The following is a 19294-nucleotide window of genomic DNA, read 5'->3' as shown; positions in this document are numbered from 1 at the left end:
CCGTGAACTGTGGTCTAGGTTGCAGACACGGCTTGGATCCCTCGTTGCTGTGGCTCTGGTGTAGGCCGGCGGCTACAGCTCCGATTCGACCCCTAGCCTGGGAACCTCCATACGCTGCAGGAAGTGGCCCTAGAAAAGGCAAAAAGACAAAAAGACTGAAAAAAAAAATCCTTGATCCTCCATTTACCTTCTAATTCTGGAGACACGCCGGGCTCCCACACTTATTCTCAATAGATCCAGATTGGGGCCTGAGATATCGGTGTTTTGAAAAGATTCTCCAGATCATTTGAATATTCCATCCCAACCTGCATCCCAAATGAAAATTACTGCTTTGAATTTAGGACCCCAAGCCAGGACTGGTCATTCACAAGATGCCTGGAATCACAGAAGTGCACATTTTCAGTTGTCTTAGCTCTGTACCTTCCTGGGAACAAGATGCTTCTTTGACAACTTGGCTCTACTAGGCACCTTCTATTATTCTTCCTCAGAGTCAAGCCAACTGCTTTGGGCTGGCCCAAGTACAGAATTGCAAGTACACTTTGGGAGATCCTTTTTGATTTCTATGGCAATTAGGTATTTTCATGTCTAACTTCCCACTCAAGGTAATATGTAATTATACATATGCAATCCACTTTGGCAGGTTTAGACCCTCAAATCCTAACAAAATCTCAACCTTGTGTTTCTGGGGTTCTCAGAGGTGACGTAGTAGTGATTTCTGATATTTCTGTTCTCTCTTCTTGCTCCATCCTCTGTCCCTCGGTACCACCATGTTCATCAGTCACTCCTGAAACTGTTGGACCAGCCGAGGCTTCCCCATGACTCTGCCATTTCCATCCTTTATCCGCTGTTTCCATCCTGTCTTCCGGATGTCCCTGCCTTAGTCAGATACCGCCACCACTTTGGCCAGACCATCCATCCAACAGGTTCTGCTGCCTCCCTTAGCAAAGCACAGCTCTTTAGTGTTGAATCAAGGGGAACTTGACTCCAAGGCTGCTGTTGGGAAGTAGGGAAAAATGTCTCTTTCTCCTTTTAGTGTGAGTCTCTCTTAGAGGAACATCAGAGCAATGTGGCCTGATTCATCAGCATCAAAGATGTTAGAAATGATTTTTCAGTGGTGAAATTAGTCATATTCAAGATGTGCACCTGGCTAGATTTTGCTAAGGATATTTGGAATACTTTCTTCGTTGTTTTCAGAATGTGAATTGATGATTAGGGAATTTTGAACCCTAACCCTCAGATGTAGGTTAAAATTAATTTACACACATATATCACATTGTCCATACTGAACTGTCTCAAAATAAATACCACACAGGCAATACAGGAGACTGAGACGTGTTTTGAGTGGAGATCTAGATTAGGAGATGAATTCAAGAGACAAACACTCTATCTGCAGAACTGTCCTTCTCGTTCATGCTTAAGAACTTGTAGTATTCTAATTCAAAGTACTGGGTCTCATTCCTTCTAGAATGAGTTCATTTTCTCTCAGGAAGTTGCTCAGACTCATTTAAATAGACTCTGGGTAACCCATCCAGTACTTCCCCATCCAGGCATTCCACCTACATGCAGCTCTTGAAATTTTGCTACCACACTAGCATGTATATATGCTACACACGTACACATATATAACAAATATATGTGTGTGTATATATATATGTATATATATATACCATGTATAAAGAGAAAAGAACATATATAGTGTGTATAGTATATAGTATATATATGTTCTTTTCTCTTTTTTCCAGTCATATTTCTTTCCTCACAATAACTGAGCTGCCCCCTCCTTTCTCTTTCAAGAATTATTTATTGCAAGAGTTCCCTGGTGGCCTAGCAGTTAAGGATCTGGCCTTGTCACTGCTGTGGCAAGAGTTCAATCCCTGGCCTGGGAACTTTATCACGCTGTAGGCATAGCCAAAAAGAAAAAAAAAAATTGTTTGTTGCATTTAGGGTTCAATTGTACCCTTGTTTTACTTTGCCATTAGAAGTGGAGAGGACCTGTCACTCAGTCCTCCTCATTTCTCAGTTCTAATATATTTATAAATAGACTCAAGGAGTTAATGAGAAAAATAGTATGGTGCTGACAAAACTGATTTTAATGATGTGTGAGACATTCAGCCTCTTACTCCAATTTGAACTTATCCATCAATGAGACTAAAAAGCTGGAGAATGTCAGACCTTCCCAGCAGGTGAAGGTCTAAAGCAGCTACATAAGATCAGGCTCAATGAAGCAATTCCACCTGAAGTCAGGCAAATCCAAAAGCTAATCCAAGGATTAGCGTGGCACATTCAACCCATCCAGGAAAGACCCAGTGGACATGAGAATCTCATCTTTTTCCTTCTCCAGGGTGCTAAGATATGGACAAGGGCCTAGGAGTAGAACAGCCCCCTCCCCATATACTCCTGATCAATTACTTTTACCTCTAGGGCATATTCATATCTTCCTTTCCACAAAATTCACTTTTCAGGAAGATATAAGGGGTCTTCTATGCTAAGGGAAATAGAAATTTCAGAGGAGGAGTAAAACAGTTAAATTCCCTATTTGGGGTTCTCTCTAGCTTTCTTTCCACCTAGGTAACTGGAGGGTAGGAGGGGAGTAGAGGAGGGTCTCCTGCTTAGGAGGTGCTTCTCCCTTATGAAGACCTCACAGACATTGGGGGGGGGGCTGCTGGAAGGAAAGGGGGTCTGGAGATAGTTCTCAGGATTGTCTATCTCAATCTTAAGTTAATGGGGAGAAACAGGGTCCACAGCTGTCCCATGTATGGGCCCACCTCACCAGCATTTGGGCCTAAAGACCCAGGTGGATATTAAAAAGTCAGTAATAACTCTTAGGTATCTAGGCCTTCTGCACTAAGTGGAGCTTCTCCACCAGCCATTCAGATAATAGGGAGCCCAAGCATCTCTTTGCTTCCTTTGGGGACCAGCATTTGACCACAGATAAGCTTTTCCCAAAGCACCTGCTTAAGTTTCCAAATATATCCAGCATGAGCATTAACCTCAACTTCATTATCGGAGAATGACTCTTCTCCAGCCAAGTCTGCGTGCTGTTTCCATCCCTCATACTCACATAACAACAGTGAGGTTTGGACACAAGCTTCGTTGCTTCTGATACAAACCCTAGTAACTATTTTAGAAACCTGACAGTTGCTCATCAAATTCTTTTCGAATGGCCTAATGTTACAGGCTTAGAAGAACTTATTAAGGAATGATTACCTCATTTGAATCTTTAATTATCTTCTGTCTCTTTTTACAGATCTGAACATGCAAGATTTATCATCATATGAGCACTAAGTCCAACAGTTGGCCTTTACTATTGAGACCCAGAACATCTAGGCACTGCTTTTCTGAATAACTCATCAGTTGAATTATCTGATTTATTTTATACTTTTCTAAAGATTAAGCCCCAAGTTAAGAAGTTCTGTCCTATTGCTTACATTAAACTCTACTGTTTGGGAGTTCCTGTCATGGCTCAGCGGAAATGAATCTGACTTGGAACCATGAGGTTGCAGGTTTGATCCCTGGCCTTGCTCAGAGGGTTAAGGATCCAGCATTGCTGTGGCTGTGGTGTAGGCCAGCAGCTACAGCTCTGATTCAACCCCTAGCCTGGGAACCTCCATATGCCATGGGTACGGCCCTTAAAAGCAAAATAAAAATAAAAATAAATAAATTCTACTGTTCCTCTGGTAAATCTCATAACAGTGCAAAAACTTTCATTTGGATATGTGAAATTATTGGTATCTTTTCAGAGTTAGGGAGCGGGAAGAAAAGGGAAAAGCCAAATGATTGCTGATTATAAATTGAATCCTATTTAATACAATCCACATTCTGGCTTGATAAACTTTCTGCTAAAGTCTCGGTTAACATTTCTGGGGTTTATTCTCAAGTGACAAGTTTACTTTCTAAAATCAAAGTAGACATGAGTCGGGGTCTTTGATTTTTATTTTTTTTCTTTTGCTTCTTTGAATTTTTAGCTTTTCCATGGAGAAGATGAATTGCTGTATAACTTAACAAAACTGTTGTAAAGAAGTTAGTAACATTGTGAACACTTCAAATTACCATGAAGATGTTAACGGGAGGACTGTCTGGATAGAACTGCTGCCCAGCACTGACTTTGAGTGTAGCCTGTTAGTGGTTCTGTAGTTCACTAAAGTGAGGTCAGCTGGGCTCATATGGCAGCATGAGTTCAGCTTTGAAAACTCACTCAGCTCCAAACACAGGCATGGATAATCACATGGATAAACTACAGAAATACAGAAAAAGCATACCAAGAAATTAAACTGACCGAAAATGTGAGATTAGTATCTTACTGGCCGATCATGGAAGAGATGTTTTTAAAGTTCTCTGTACTTTTTTTTTGTCTTTCGTCTTTTTAGGGCCACACCCATAGCATATGGAGTTTCCCAGTCTAGGGGTTGAATCGGAGCTGTAGCTGCTGGCCTACACCAGAGCCACAGCAATGCAGGATCCAAGCCATGTCTGCAACCTACACCACGGCTCACCGCAACGTCGGATCCTTAACCCACTGAGCGAGGCCAGGGATCAAACCTGCAACCTCATGGTTCCTAGTCAGATTTGTTTCCACTGTGCCATGATGGGAACTCCTTTATTTATTTATTTTTTAATGGCATGGCGGCTGGTGGGGATGGGGGAAGTTGAGGGGGATGAAGAGGTACAAACTTCCAGATGCAAAATAAATGTTTCATCAGTTTGAAATGTACAGCATGGGCAATGTATTGAATAACTGAATAACTTCGTATGGTGACGTATTCTATCTAGACATTATTGTGATCACTTTGAAATGTATAGAAATACAGAATCACTATGTCGTGTAGCAGGGACTAACGTAGTGTTATAGGTCAATTGTACTTCAAAAATAAACAAATTCATCAAAAAAGATCAAATCTGTGGTTACTAGAGGCAGAGGATTAGGGAGGGGGAATTGGATGAAGGCAGTCAATAGGTACAAATAAACATATGTGTGTGTGTGTGTGTGTGTGTGCGTGTTTTTAAATTTGAGATAATTGTAGAATCACATGCAGTTGTGAGAAATAAGGTAATGAGACCTTATGTACTCTTTACTGTTTCCCCCAAAAACAACACCTTGCATAACTATATGCAGTGTCACAGCCAGACTATTGACATTCATATAAGCCAAAGATCTTCTCCATGTTTCATAAATTCTACATGCACTTGTTTGTGTGCGTCTTTAATAATATGAGACTTTATATTGATGTGTAGATCAGTATAACCACTTCCACTATCCAAATAGAGAAGCGGTCCATAACCATCGGAAATCCCGGAGTTCCCGTTGTGGCACAGTGGTTAACCAATCTGACTAGGAACCGTGAGGTTTCGGGTTCGGTCCCTGGCCTTGCTTAGTGGGTTAAGGATATGGCGTTGCCGTGAGCTGTGGTGTAGGTGCCAGACACGGCTCGGATCCCGCGTTGCTGTGGCCCTGGCGTAGGCTGGCTGCTACAGCTCCGATTCAACCCCTAGCCTGGGAGCCTCCATATGCCCCCCGGGAGCGGCCCAAGAAATGGCAAAAAGACCGAAAAAACGAACAAAAAAACCAAAACCATCGGAAATCCCTTCTATGACCGTAGGCACTATCCGCCCCCTCATCATTATCCCCTGGCAACCACTAATCTGTTCTCCATCTCTAAATTTTGTCATTTCAAGACTATCATATAAATGGAAGAATCCTAGAGTATGTGACCTTTTCGAATTGGCTTTTCAAACTCAGCATAATTCACTTGGGATCCATCCAAGCCATTGTATGTATCATTCCCTTTTAAATCACTGTGTTGTGTTACATGGTATGGATGTACCACTGTTTGTCCATCAATCCGTCCAACCATTGAAGGATCTTCGTTTTTTGTGTTTTTTATTTTGTTTTGTTTTTGTCTTTTGTCCTTTTTAGGGCCACACCCTCAGCACATGGAGGTTCCCAGGCTAGGGGTCCAATCGGAGATGTAGCCGCCGGCCTACACCACAGCCACAGCAATGCTAGATCTGAGCCTCGTCTGGGACCTACACCACAGCTCACGGCAACGCCAGATCCTTAACCCACTGAGCAAGGCCAGGGATCGAACCCACAACCTTATGGTTCCTAGTCGGATTTGTTTCTACTGCGGATTTGTTTCAATGGATGGGACAGGAATTCCCATCCATTGAAGGATCTTTGGATTATTTTTAGTGTTTGACTATCACAAATAAAGCTACTATGATTTATGTATATATTTTTGTGTGAAGGTTAAGTTTTAATTTCTCCGGGATACATGCCCAGAATTTTTTTTCAGTCTCCAAAACTAAAAACATAATAGGATGAAATCGGGTATCTCATACAGTTCTCACAACGATCTTGGTCGGGTCTGAGTGATTGTACTTATGCTGGTGATGGGAAAGATAGAATTATCACAATAACTCATCAGATTGCTCCAAATGTAAACTTTGAAACCAGAATTCTTTCTTAAGGACTTTTTTATTTTTTAAAGTAGCCCTTTTAGAAGGGATGTTTTCTCAGTATCTTGAAACACACTATTATCTGCTAGACTCTGAAATCGTTCATCTTAGTTTAGGTCCTTATGTCTAAAATAGCCAAATTCTGCATACATTTAGAGGCCTGTGATTTTGAAAAATTGATCCCAATCCCTTTTCTCTTAATGAAGAGAGCAGTTCAACAACCGCAGACAATGAGGAATGCATGAGTGCCAACAGGGGAAGAGCAGGAAGTCTGCAAACTCTTGAGCTGAAGCTAGCTAGAGGCCAGAAATTCCTCCTCTCCATAAGCTGGAAAACAGCTGTCCCTGAAAATTGTTGCTCCAAAGAAAGAATTATTTACACTCTTTTCCTTAACTCAAGAGATCAGGGCCTGGCCAAATGGGAGGCCAAGTCATTTATCTGTTCATTCACAAAGGGCAGACTTAGCATCTCCAACCTCCACCTGGCTGCAGTTTGAAAAATCCAAACTAGAAACCTAGAACCACCAAACCCAAACCCTTAGCTTCATTGTATCTTCCTTTGATGGTTTCATTTTATTCAAATGGGCTACTCACTGATTACATTTTTGTCAATGTTTTCCATGTAAGAAGAAACGAAAAGACTTAATGATTTAAACCGATGGTCAGCAAAGCCTAAAAAAAAAATTTTCTAAATCCATCAATCCCAAAATGTGCATTTCAGAAGATAGGAAGCCGATCTAATTTAACAGTATGCTAAACAGTTAAAATACCTTATCTTAGAATTAAACTCATCAACAGTGAAATGTGAAGCTTCTACAGTCTGCCTGGAAAAGCCAACAAGTGCTCTGGCTCTGTTGCGAGAGCTCTGAATTCAGCTCAAGGTGAGCAGGGATCCAAATAGCTGAAACGTGCCTCTTTCAACAACTAATTCAGCTTAAGTGAATTAAATCAATATCCACCTTCCCTGGATATTGGGTTGGGCTTACACAGGAATAGAATACACTATTGCCAATAAAATGGGATTTCATATAAGTAATAACAACAATAATGACAGTGACAACTAATATTTATCAAGTGGCACCAAAGGGCTAAATCCTTCACAGAGCATTTCCTTGAATCTTCATGATAATCTTATGAGGTAGCTATTATTATCCCTATTTTATGGCTAAGGAAACTGAGGCCTAGAGAGGACTTGCCTAAGATCTCATAGCTATTAAGCTAGAGAGGAAATTTCCTAAGATCTCATAGCTATTAAGCCATAGATCCAGGATTCAAACCTGGGCATGTCTAATTGCCAAAGTCCAAGTTTTAAACCATATGCTTAGGTCTTTACTCTTAAATTTTACCGTTAGAAAGCCATTTTCAGGGGGGATTATAAGACCTAGTCCCTTATTAATTGCCAGTCTCCTTTGAAGGCATTACATGTCAAGGTATTATCAATAACTCCAGTGTGAATGAGTTCTTTAGATCCTTTATAACTTGAAAATTTACTGAAGTGTTTCAAGGAAACAAAGGAGAATGGGAGTGGGAGGTTGAAAGGGGGCAATGAGGTTGTGGAGAGGCTCTGGGGCTCTATGAGAAGGCTTAACCAGAATCACCATGACTGCTGACAAGTCTTCCTAAAGAGACAGATCTGGAGCAAAGCCCACATTTATCTTTCAATCTGTAAAAGATCTTTACACCCACACAGAACCAGCCCTACTTACTGCCCATTCTTTTATGCTGTCATTAACTTTTTTGATACTTTTAGGAGACAGTATATATCCCCCCACAAACTGCCCATAAGATGTCATCTACTCCTTTGGGTCTTACACTCCAATCTTCTTGCCTCTGTTTATATTCAACCCCTTCGATGAGTAAGTGATCCATTTACAAATTAGAGGGATAGATAGGAGTGAAAACGAACATGAGCTGAGAATCTGTTATGCACTAGGCACCATGTCAGGAGTTGACATAGATGACCTCATTAAATTTTATCAGCAACCAACCCAGGAAAGTGTATTTTTTTCTATTTTACATAAGAGGAAACCAACATCCAGAGCCTACCTACAGTCTTACAGCTTAGTAAGAGACCAAGCGCAGATCTTCCAGGCTCCAGCTTCCATATTTGAGGCACAATATGATAAAGTAACTGAACTACAAAATAAATATCTTTGAAGTGAACCCCTTATTAAAACAATATCCAAAGGAGAGCAGAAAGAGAGCTGACACATTGCATGGCTCTTAGTTGTCAGAACATAAAAGTTGGATTGCCCTGGAAGAGGGAAAGTTAGTGAAAGTGATGATAGAGAAAAACCAGCCAATGAAATGCCTTGATTGTCACTTGTTTGGTGTGGTTGAAAATGCACGCTCTAGTCATGATCAACAGAAAGGTGGCCTGGATTTTGAATCCTTAAACAGTTACCTGAGAGGTAGATGTATGCAGGTGACATTCTAAATAAATGTACGTTTCTTATTACAATGATGGTGGGAGCCCCAAAGCCCAGTGTGGTCTGCTGAGGTGGGATAGGCCACCCTGAGCCCTGGCTCCCAGTTGGCCTTCTAATAGCAGCCAAGAATGAGATCATCCTGTGCCTTCTCATCATCCTGTTACAAATGAGGCATTCCTAGCTCTCTACCAAGAGCGAGAACTTTTAACTTTTGCATCTCTCATTGGAGTTTTCATTCCAATCCTTGGCATTGTTTTCCTAAAGGAAGGAAAGGATGCACAAGAAAGTGTCTGTGGCCAAATCATGTCCTCGTCCCATTCCCAAGTGCATTTCTCCTGGCTTGAGGAAGAAAGCCTTGATTTTCTCTATGGGTAGATGTTTAATTACCTTCTATTCACCTTACTGGTGAAAAAAAGAGAGATTTCTATCCCAGGCTTATGGAGGTGGCCAAATGTATGACACTTAACACTGCACAGCAGTGTATTAGTCATATATATTCGCAGCCCAGGAGGAAAACGCCATACCACACATGGTCACATGGGGACTTAGGAGCAGAGTGAACAATCAGGGGGTATAGGAGACTGGAGTTGTAGTATCAGCAGGTTGAGGTGCTCCCTGTTTCCATGGGAGGATATGGTTGGTTTATTTGAGTAATTCCATGGGCAGACAGGGGACTAAAGCCTGCTACTCAGGGATAAGCAGGCTCTGTGCCTGGTAGCAGTAATAAGGCTAGAAGACCTCATCCATGGGAGCAGAGTGTGTAGGGGAACTTGATGTTAGGCCATTTAAGACCCACCCAGTTTTCCTCAGATGTCAAGGACCATCTGTTGGGCCTTATCCCACTGTAGGACATGCCATTAATGGAACAAACAAAACAAGAAAAGGAACTATTCAAGTTTTGATCTGTGTATGTACTTCCCTCTTCAGGTCACATGCTCTAGAAGTAAAGAAACATACCTGTCTCTCCCTTTCTATTCCTCCCCATGAAGCCTTGGAAAATACTTTGACCTTTCTGATGGAACACTGAAGCTAATTTTTATTTGAGCCAATGTTGCCATCTAAGTTTTTTTAATTAGTTTATCAAATAGTTACAGAAACTCTAAATACAGATCTTTTGTATTGGAGCTGTATTAGTCAGATTTCTTTGGTTGTAGGCAACAGAAACAGAAGCTGGTTGACATTAGCAAAAAAAGGAATTTATTAGACTGACTCCAATGGGTCAATCTGCCTTTAAGGCTTACCTCTTGCTTCAACCACAGGAATGGGTCTTTTTTCCTTTTTTTACAAAGAAGTAGGGGTAGGAATGGATCAGTGGAAATTTAATATGTTGAGTGATTTAAATGCTATTTAGTGAAAACATATTATGGGTACATTGCTGTGCTAGATCATGGCAGTAAAAAGATAGATGCACACAACAAAAAATACAACTGCCTATACCTAAGGAGTTTACAGTGAGGACATGCACACACCATTAAGTGAAAGTTTAAATCACAAATATGTAGCCCAGATGTTGGCAGAAACTTCACATTCCTTTCCCTCCCAAATTTTCCTGAAGAATCCCAGAAACTTCCACACTCAAGGTCCCCTCTTAGTATCTGCTACCTCTGGAATCTTATTCTCACTTTTATTTATACCCTACAATTGCTTCCTCTCTGCTCTGTACCAAACCAACAATATTAACATTTTTTTTTAAAAAAAGGCATAATTGAGTATAGCAAACGTTACTCAAACTTTGGGGAAGAGGACTCACATCACCAAAGAGCTACTAGGTAAAAAAGTATTCGATTTCTATATTTTTAAAAGTTCTTTGGATAGCTCCAACAGTTAAGGCCCCAGCTATGTATTTTAGCCTTCTCCTTCTCTCATTCCTTGCCAGTAATTTGTCCCATGTTGTTATGCAAAGTAATTCAGCTCTCCTTAATTCAGCCCCAGTCCTCCCTTGGGGCATTCCAATTCTCTAGCTGTTAGACAATGGCTCATCTACACCCTCATTGGAATCTACAAGAGAAATAGACCAGAATAAATATCTTTTTCCAGGGATATTCATTTTTTCCACCCATCCTTGAGAGTTGGGAGTGGGAGCAGAAAAGATTATAATTAACTTGGACTTTACATTTTTCTCTTTGTTTCATCTTCTCTGTGCAGGTCCACAAAGGAAGGAAGCGTGTGGCCCAAGTGGTAAGGAAAGATCTGGGGGGAAAGACTAAGAATCAAACTCATGACTGAATGAGGAGGAATGAATCACTTCTCAGCCTTTTGGCAAAGATCAAGTGTAAGATGTAGGAATGTAAATTAAACTGAAAACTGCTGATAAAATTTTTCTAACTAACTACGTATATTTCTCTTTCTTTTCCAAATCCTATCAACATGCCATAAGTAATATCAAAAGACAAACACACACACATTATAGTACTGAAAAACCAAAAGGTGCACCTTCAGGCAAGTAAAGAATTTCTAGAAGATATTACGCAAATGGAACGCCCCCAAAGCTGAAGAGCCTGTAACCCCATGTATTTGGAAGAAAGGAGTACCCTCCCCCAGAAAAAAGAAAAAGAAAATGAAGAGAGAAAAAAAGTGGAAAAAATGTTTAAAGAAGAAGGAAATGGAGAAGGAAGTTAGTTTTTCCAGAAGAACCTTGGAATCCTAAGGTCAAAGACAGTAGGAATTAAGAAAAGGAGCTGGCTGGGGGATGGTAGGCTGGGTGAATAATTAAAGACTTGCAGAACAGCTGCACCAGTTCCTTGCTCTCAGAATTGCTGGCTCTGTCGTTGCCCCAGGATACACTCTTCCATTGGCCAAATAAATGAAAAATCTGAAACAGAGTATTCCCAGTGTGCTTGTTGGAACCAGAAAAGCAAGGAGCTCCCTAGGTAATATATGATCACTATGCAATTCCCATTGGAAAAACAAACAACTTGTACATCTTTCCCTTTGTTTCCCTTATCAACTATTAAAAGAAAGAATGCTCTATTCAGAAACTGCCACTGCCAAAGAAGCAGGAATTTTCATCTGGGCTGGGGAAATGCACTCCAGCTACCAATTCAGATCGTTAATAAATACAAATATATGGCCAACAATCACCAATTATTTTGAAGGAAATGAATAACATGAAAGAGAGGGAGCAAACTCAAAGAGTGGAAGAACTAATTCCTGAAGAAACAGAGTTAATGGAGGAAACAAAAGAGAGTCAAGACCATGTCATATCCAAAAAAAGAACAGATGGCTGTGAAAAAGTATCTATCAGGATCTTTGGAAATTAAAAATATGATCACCAGAATAAACAACAGATGGCCCAAATAACAGAATTTACATAGCAGGAGATAAAGTTAGTAAATTAAAATATCTGGCCAAGGAAATCTCCAAGGGTACAGTAAAAAATAATGAGATGAAAATAGGTACAAAATTAAGAGACAGGAAAGGGAGTTATAGGAGATCCAACATTAATCTAATTGGAGTTCTAGAAGGGGAGAAATACCAAGAGAAAATAACCAAATAAGTAATTATGGAAGCACATGAAAAAATGCTCAACATCGCTAATCATTAGGGAAATGTAAATCAAAATCACAATGAGAAACCACTTCACACCAATTAGGATGACTATTAAAAAAAAAAGTAAAAAGAAATGAACAAATGTTGGCGAGGATGTGAAGAAATCAGTACTCTCACGCATTAAATGGAAATGGTACAGTTGCTGTGGAAAGCAGTATGGTGGTTCCTCAAAAAAGATTAAACATGGATCTAAGAATTCCACTTTTAAACATATATCCTTGAAGGCAAGGACTCCAAAAGATATTTGTACATCAGTACTCACAGAAACATTGTTTACAATAGCCAAAAGGTGGAAACAACTCATACGTCCATCAATGGATGAATGGATAAACAAAATGTGGTATATCCAATAATGGAATATTACTCAGTCTTAAAAAGAAATGAGATTCTGATACATGCTGCAAGAAGGAAAAACATGAAAACATATTGCTTAAACGAAATAAGTCAGACACAAAAAAAAACAATATGGTATGAAGAACTTAGAGCAGTATGCAGAGTCAGAAAGTAAAATAGTGGCTGCCAGGGGTTGGAAGGAATAGGGAATGGAAAGTTATTCCTGAATGGTTACAGAGTTTCAGTTTGGGATGATAAGGAAAGTTCTGGAAATGGATAATGGTGATGGTGACACCACAATGTGACATATTGCATTTGCATTTAAATAAATTAGACATTTTCAAAAAGAAAAAAATTACATAAAATTTCTGAAATAATCCATTGAGTGCTGAGGAAGAATCTTTTTAAAAGAAACAAACCTAGACAATCATGATGAACATTCTGAGCTCTAAGATTAGAGAATCCTAAAAACCACAAGAGAGAAAAAAATTACCTACCAAAAAGCAGGAATCATATTTGTATGTTTCCCTACAGTACAAGATGCTAGAAAACCATGGAGAGATCCCTTCAAAACTTTAAAGGGAATTATTTTGAGCCTAGAATTCTTTCTTTAGCAAAACTGTCATTGGCATATTCAGGGAGGGGGGGAAAGTTTTGGCATGCAAGGTCTTAGTTTACTGCTCAAGAATCCTTCCTAGAACAATTATTGGAAGATAGGACAAACCGAAAAATTGATTTTAAAAAAAGAAGTGTCATTCAAGGAAAAAACAGATACTAATAGAAATTTTAATTAAAAATAAATAATTGTTGATAATATTGCTATAAAACACAGTACAATTTTTAAGAGAAGATAAGCATAATGTAATTAATAAAAATTAGAACTTAAAATTCAAAGTAATTTGAGCAAAACCTGGGAAAGGGATACAGAAATTGAGTGAAAAGATTTGCCTTGTTTTGAGGAGGGTGAAATTTTAGATGCAGATTCAATATCAGTTTCAACAGATAATTTTTTTAAAATATGAGTATTAAAACCTAAGAATACTGGAACAATACAAATAAAATTTAGAATTTTCAAGTACCATGGGGGAAAAAAAGAAAGGAAAATCATATCAGCGAAAATGAAAAACAATGACACCTCCCCAACCCTGGAGTTCCCATTAAGCAGGTTAAAGATCTGACATAGTCTCCACGAGGATGTGGGTTCCGTCCCTGGCCTTGCTCGGTGGGTTAAGGATTGGACACATTTCCACAAGCTGCAGCGTAAGTCATAGATTTGTGGCTCTGATCTGGTATTGCTGCGGCTGTGGTATAGGCCAACTGCTGCAGCTCCAATTAGACCCCTAGCCTGGGAACTTCCCCATGCTGCTTATGGGGCCATAAAAAGAAAAAGAAAAACAAAGACCCCCTCTCTCCCCAAAAAGCAAAACTAAATGAAGAAAAGAAAGCCTTACAAATAGAAAATACAACCCAAGAAGGCAGGACTAGGATGAATTGTTTGACTGAACAAACTCATGAAGCATTTGGGACAGCGTTAAGTGCTCTCCAAATATTAACTCCTTTTTATCAAGCATGCAATTTTCTCAATAAATGTGAATGAGTTAAATTAAAAGATTCTTATGTCTCAAGTTGTGTAAAGGCAAGAGGAGAAAGCAAGAGTCAAAGTGAGAGGGGGAAAGGAAAAAATACCTTAAAACAAAATTACTTAAATTTTCGAAGATGAAAAGCTAGGAAAATTATACCAAAACAAGACTAACAAACACAACAAAAAAGCAGATAATATTATTACTGAACAATCTAAAGTTCAAGTTGAAAGTTATTAAATAAAAAAGAATTATTTTATGATGATAGGAGCTATAAACTATGAAAAATTGGGACTACCCTCTTATAAGCCTCAGAATAATATCAAAACATTTTAATCCAAAATTATCAGGAATACTGCAATTTGAATTGATTCAGGGGGTTGAAAAGGGATTACCCAGTGTTCATAACCGAGCAATAGCAAGGCCACCTCCACTAAAACTGATGGTCAGTGGAAATGGATGCTGAGGGAGAAACAAGATTATAAAGATGGAGCAGGTTAAGTGTGAGAGAATGGAGTCTAGATTTTACCCTCCAGGAAAGGTGAAGAGTGATGAAAGGTGAGCCTTAGGAAGTTTGGGCAGGCAGGCAGCAATATGCTGGACAGGCTGGAGAAGAAACTGTATTAGCAGAACAGAACTAGGTGCCTTCTTACTATTAGTAAATGAGTAGTACATTTTCATTTCATTTATGTTCCTAGATGAATATAAAAAAAAAGTGTGTGGAAACAGAATTCAATAAGGTATATGAAAGCCTGCTGAAAATTACAGAGCTATAAATATGTAATATTAATATTAATTATTCTCATTCATTCTATAGTATTATATTTAAATACTTAGAGGCTCTAAATTATGATGAATGTCAATTGGTTGCCATAATCCTTATCCCGTAGGTAATTGGAAGCTTTGAAGAACTCGATCAAAGTGAATTCTTTCACCTAGGACTACAAGAAAAGCCAGCGTATGAGCAATTACAGAGGCCATCCAAGTACATCTGCTTTCCCTCTCCTCTCCTCCTGGTCGTGGCATCACATCCCACTCTCCATGAGGCAGAGTTAAGATCTGGGAACTTGAGAAGGTCCTAACTAACCAACTAGGAGGACATTTTCTCCTGTGGAGAAGCTTCCTTTTTTGAGACTATTAAATCAGCTTTGTAAATTTAAGAAAGTGTCAATAACTACATTTTTAAAGAAATGTAATTCTTATTTTCCCTTTTCTTTCTTTCTTTCTTTTTTTTTTTTTTCCTTTCATGGCCACGTATATGGAAATTCCTCTGGGTTAGGAGTTGAATTGGAATAGCAGCTGCCAGCCTACGCCACAGCCATAGCAACACCAGATCTGAGCTGTATCTGCAACCTATGCTGCTGCTTGCAGCAACGGCAGATCCTTAAACCACTGAGTGAGGCCGGGGATCAAACCCACATCTTCATGGATACTACTTGGTTCTTAATCTGCTGGGCCACAAGGGAACTTCTAGAAATATTATTCTTGACTCCACAATGCTAAGGATATGCATAGAAGCAGGCCATGGGAAATGGATTTTCCTGGCTTTAGGAACTGTGGTCAGAGAGGTACTCGCCCTAGTCATCGGCATCAGTGGGGAGGAGCCAAGAGGAAGAGAATTCCAATAGTAGATCATTCAAAAGTGCATTCCTCTTTAATTTGGGGATGCATTCAATTACATTCTTTTCTTGCAGCTAGTTCTTTCTAACTGCATATTCCCTAAGTTAACATTCAAAGTCATTTGCTATCCCTGACCACACACTTATTTATAATGGGAAGAATGGCCCAGGTATGCTGGTTGGCGGTGGTACTTCAACCTGGGATTAGCCAGTTGCCACAGATAATTACAAATGAGTAATTCACAGCCAGAAATATACATATATTTTAGGAGCTAATCATAAAATTTCTATGATACCTGTATGTGTGTGTGTGTGTGTGTGTGTGTGTGTGTGTGGGACAGAGAAATTAAGGATTTTATGATAGTTTTATGGTAATCTTTTAACACTAAAAGGCAACTACTAAGGTCTTGCTTTTAGGAATGGAAGTAAATTTCTTTGGCCACTTTCTAACTTTGAAAATGTGAGGATTTTTATTTTAAAAAGAAAAAGATGAGTGATAATCTTCAAGTAAATGATTTTAATGTCATATGGCAGAAAGAAGTTACTTATTAAAGATGAAGCATCATTTCTTAACACGTTTCACAAAAAATGATCATTTTGGAGTTGCTTTGTGGCATAGTGGGTTAAAGATATGGCATTGTCACTGCAGCAGCTTGGGTCACTGCTGTGACTAGGGTTCAGTCTCTGGCCTGGGAACTTCCATATGCCACAGGTTTGGCCAAAAAAGAAAAAAGAACAATCATTTTCAGAGTTTTTAATCAAAGCCTCACACATTAGCACTGGCAACAAAATAAATATAGTTTAGTATCCTTCTGGCTTCACCAAGCATCTTCGTGAGCTCCTAAGTGTACTTCTTAAGATAGACATAATTATTATTGAAGGATATGAGCTATTATATATTTTTCCATAACATCTGTAAATATCGTAATTTAGAAGGAATTGCTATAATCAAAATGTAAACACAATAACATTCTCTTGACAGGTGGGAATAGATGGATAGCCTATTCTTTGTCCCAAATTATAAGCCTAAAGATAAGATGGCTATTGATATTTGGTAATAGCAATTGAGAAATTAAATAGATACGAGCTTTTAAAACCTTATATTGGAGATGACTATCATTCTACCCGCCTATCATGTTCTTGGAGAAGACGCCTGACTGTGACTGGAAGGGACATTAGGACAATGTGTCCTTGCCTATTAGACAGTATAAGCTGATTGGACCAAGGGTGAAATCTCACCAAAACTGAGGCCATCATATTCTCTCTCTTGGTTTTGGATGTGCAGACTAGAATGCCATTCGTAATCAGAGACGGAAACTGCTATTCTAGGGACATTCATAATAGGATATTTTTCCAAAAAGGAAAGCATGAAGCAGGTGTAGCAGAGACAGGGGCCCTGGGCCCAGAGGAACAGGGAAAGAAAGAAAGTGAGAACAGAAGAGAGGATTTTGCTGCTGACTCTCTGGTTTTGTAAAATTTGGCTATCCTTGCTAAAATTAGGCACCTTGAGAAGAGTTTGTATCCTTACAATAAACCTTTCTTTAATTAGCACAGCTTAAGTGAATCTCTTCTTGTGATCATGCACAAGGAACTGTTCAACTACTATGTTAATTTTCAAGATGTCTAAAGATGGCAATAACTTACATTTTCCTGCCAGAATTTCAGAGGAAAGCAAGCAAATCAGACATCAGAAATGTGGTTGCCTCACTATTGGTTTGGATCTCAAACCAGTTTAGAAAGCAGTGGGCAACCCTTATTTTTATATGGTCCATACTTAGCCTACTTAAAACTATAACCATAACACTAAGGATATTGTAAGATGTGGCCATGAATTTTTAAATTATTTCCCTCTAAGTGGTAGTAATAAGTGTAGGGATTAAGTGTAAGGGAGTAACTGAATCGTTCATACATGGCTGAGGGAATTGTTAAATGATACAATCACTTTAGAAAACTATTTGATGGTTTTTTGTAAAGTTCGCAATAGAGCTGCATTATGATCCAGCAATTCTACTCCTAGATACTTACCCAAAGAAAAGAAAACACACACCCACAAAAAGGTTTAAACAAGAATATTTTTTATTGTATTATTTATTATAGCATAAAATTAGAAGTAACCAAGTTAATCATAAAGAAAAAGACAGAATGGAGTCCCCTGGTTGTCTAGCTGTTAATGATCCAGTGTTGTCACTGCTGCAGCACAGGTTCAATCCCTTGCCTGGGAACTTCTGCATGCCACAGGTGCAGCCAAAAGAAAGAAAAAGATGGTCAAATCAGTTTGGTGTAATTACACAACAGAATGCTACTTAGCAATAAAAAGGAAGAAACTACTGATGCCAGCAACAACATGAATGAATCTCTAAAAGACCTTATTGAATGAAAGATAGACCCCTGAATTACATACTGTATTCAATAACAGGCAAGATTAATGTATGGAAAGAGAAATCAGAGCCATGGTTGTCTGAGGGAAGCGGTTGTAAATTTTGAAGACAGTTTTCTAGGGTAAGAATTTCCTAGGGTGATGGTAATGTCCCATAAGTTGATTAAGTTTACACGTTTGTCGAAATTCATCAAAGTGTACACTTAAAGTCTATGGGCTTTACTGTGAGGGAAAAGTAAAATATTATTTGACCAAAAGAAACATAGGAGGGCAAAAAACTTTTATTAAGACAGAGTCAGTAAAACAGGGCACAGATGTGGGGTACCCTCAGAGGAAATACGCTCTGGCTTATTGTTCAACTTCAAGGCTCCTCACGTGTCCGTTTCCCTTGGAGGCCCTGATAATAGATACTTACCATGAAGTCATATCTGGACAGTAATACTTTTCAGGGCAAAACATGCCATATAGGGCTACATTTGGGAATGCAGTTCCCAGCCTCAGTCCCCAGCTCTGCCCCTATATATGAGACCCTAGACAAGTTAACCTCTCAGCTGTAAAATGGGGGTGATAACAATAGCAGTCGTTTGGCGAAACCACTAGGCAGATTAGAAGACCAACACAGGCAATGCATGTAAGAAGTGATTGATAAATGTTAGAATCTTATAGGTCTGTCTCAGAAAGGAAAAACCTCTAAAGTGGATCTTCATGCGTGGACACACTATTGTGCAAGTTTTAACATATCCAACTAGAAAAAGATATATCAACCTTTGAAAACATTAATATGTTTTTTTTTTTTTAAACTTTAGAGTGGCTTGTCAAATCCTGTATTATTCTCCCCCTCTCTTTGGCCCATTGTGTTTTTCTTTGTCTAGCATATACACTTAGACATCAAGTGTATTTCTCCGAAAAAGTCATTGGCACTCTTTGACCCAGCAGTGATGGTTTCCATCGG

This window comes from Phacochoerus africanus, chromosome 3, assembly GCF_016906955.1.
Source record: "Phacochoerus africanus isolate WHEZ1 chromosome 3, ROS_Pafr_v1, whole genome shotgun sequence".
Lineage (NCBI taxonomy): Eukaryota > Metazoa > Chordata > Mammalia > Artiodactyla > Suidae > Phacochoerus > Phacochoerus africanus.
The sequence above is the reverse complement of the archived record's forward strand: the minus strand, read 5'-3'. Positions refer to the sequence as shown.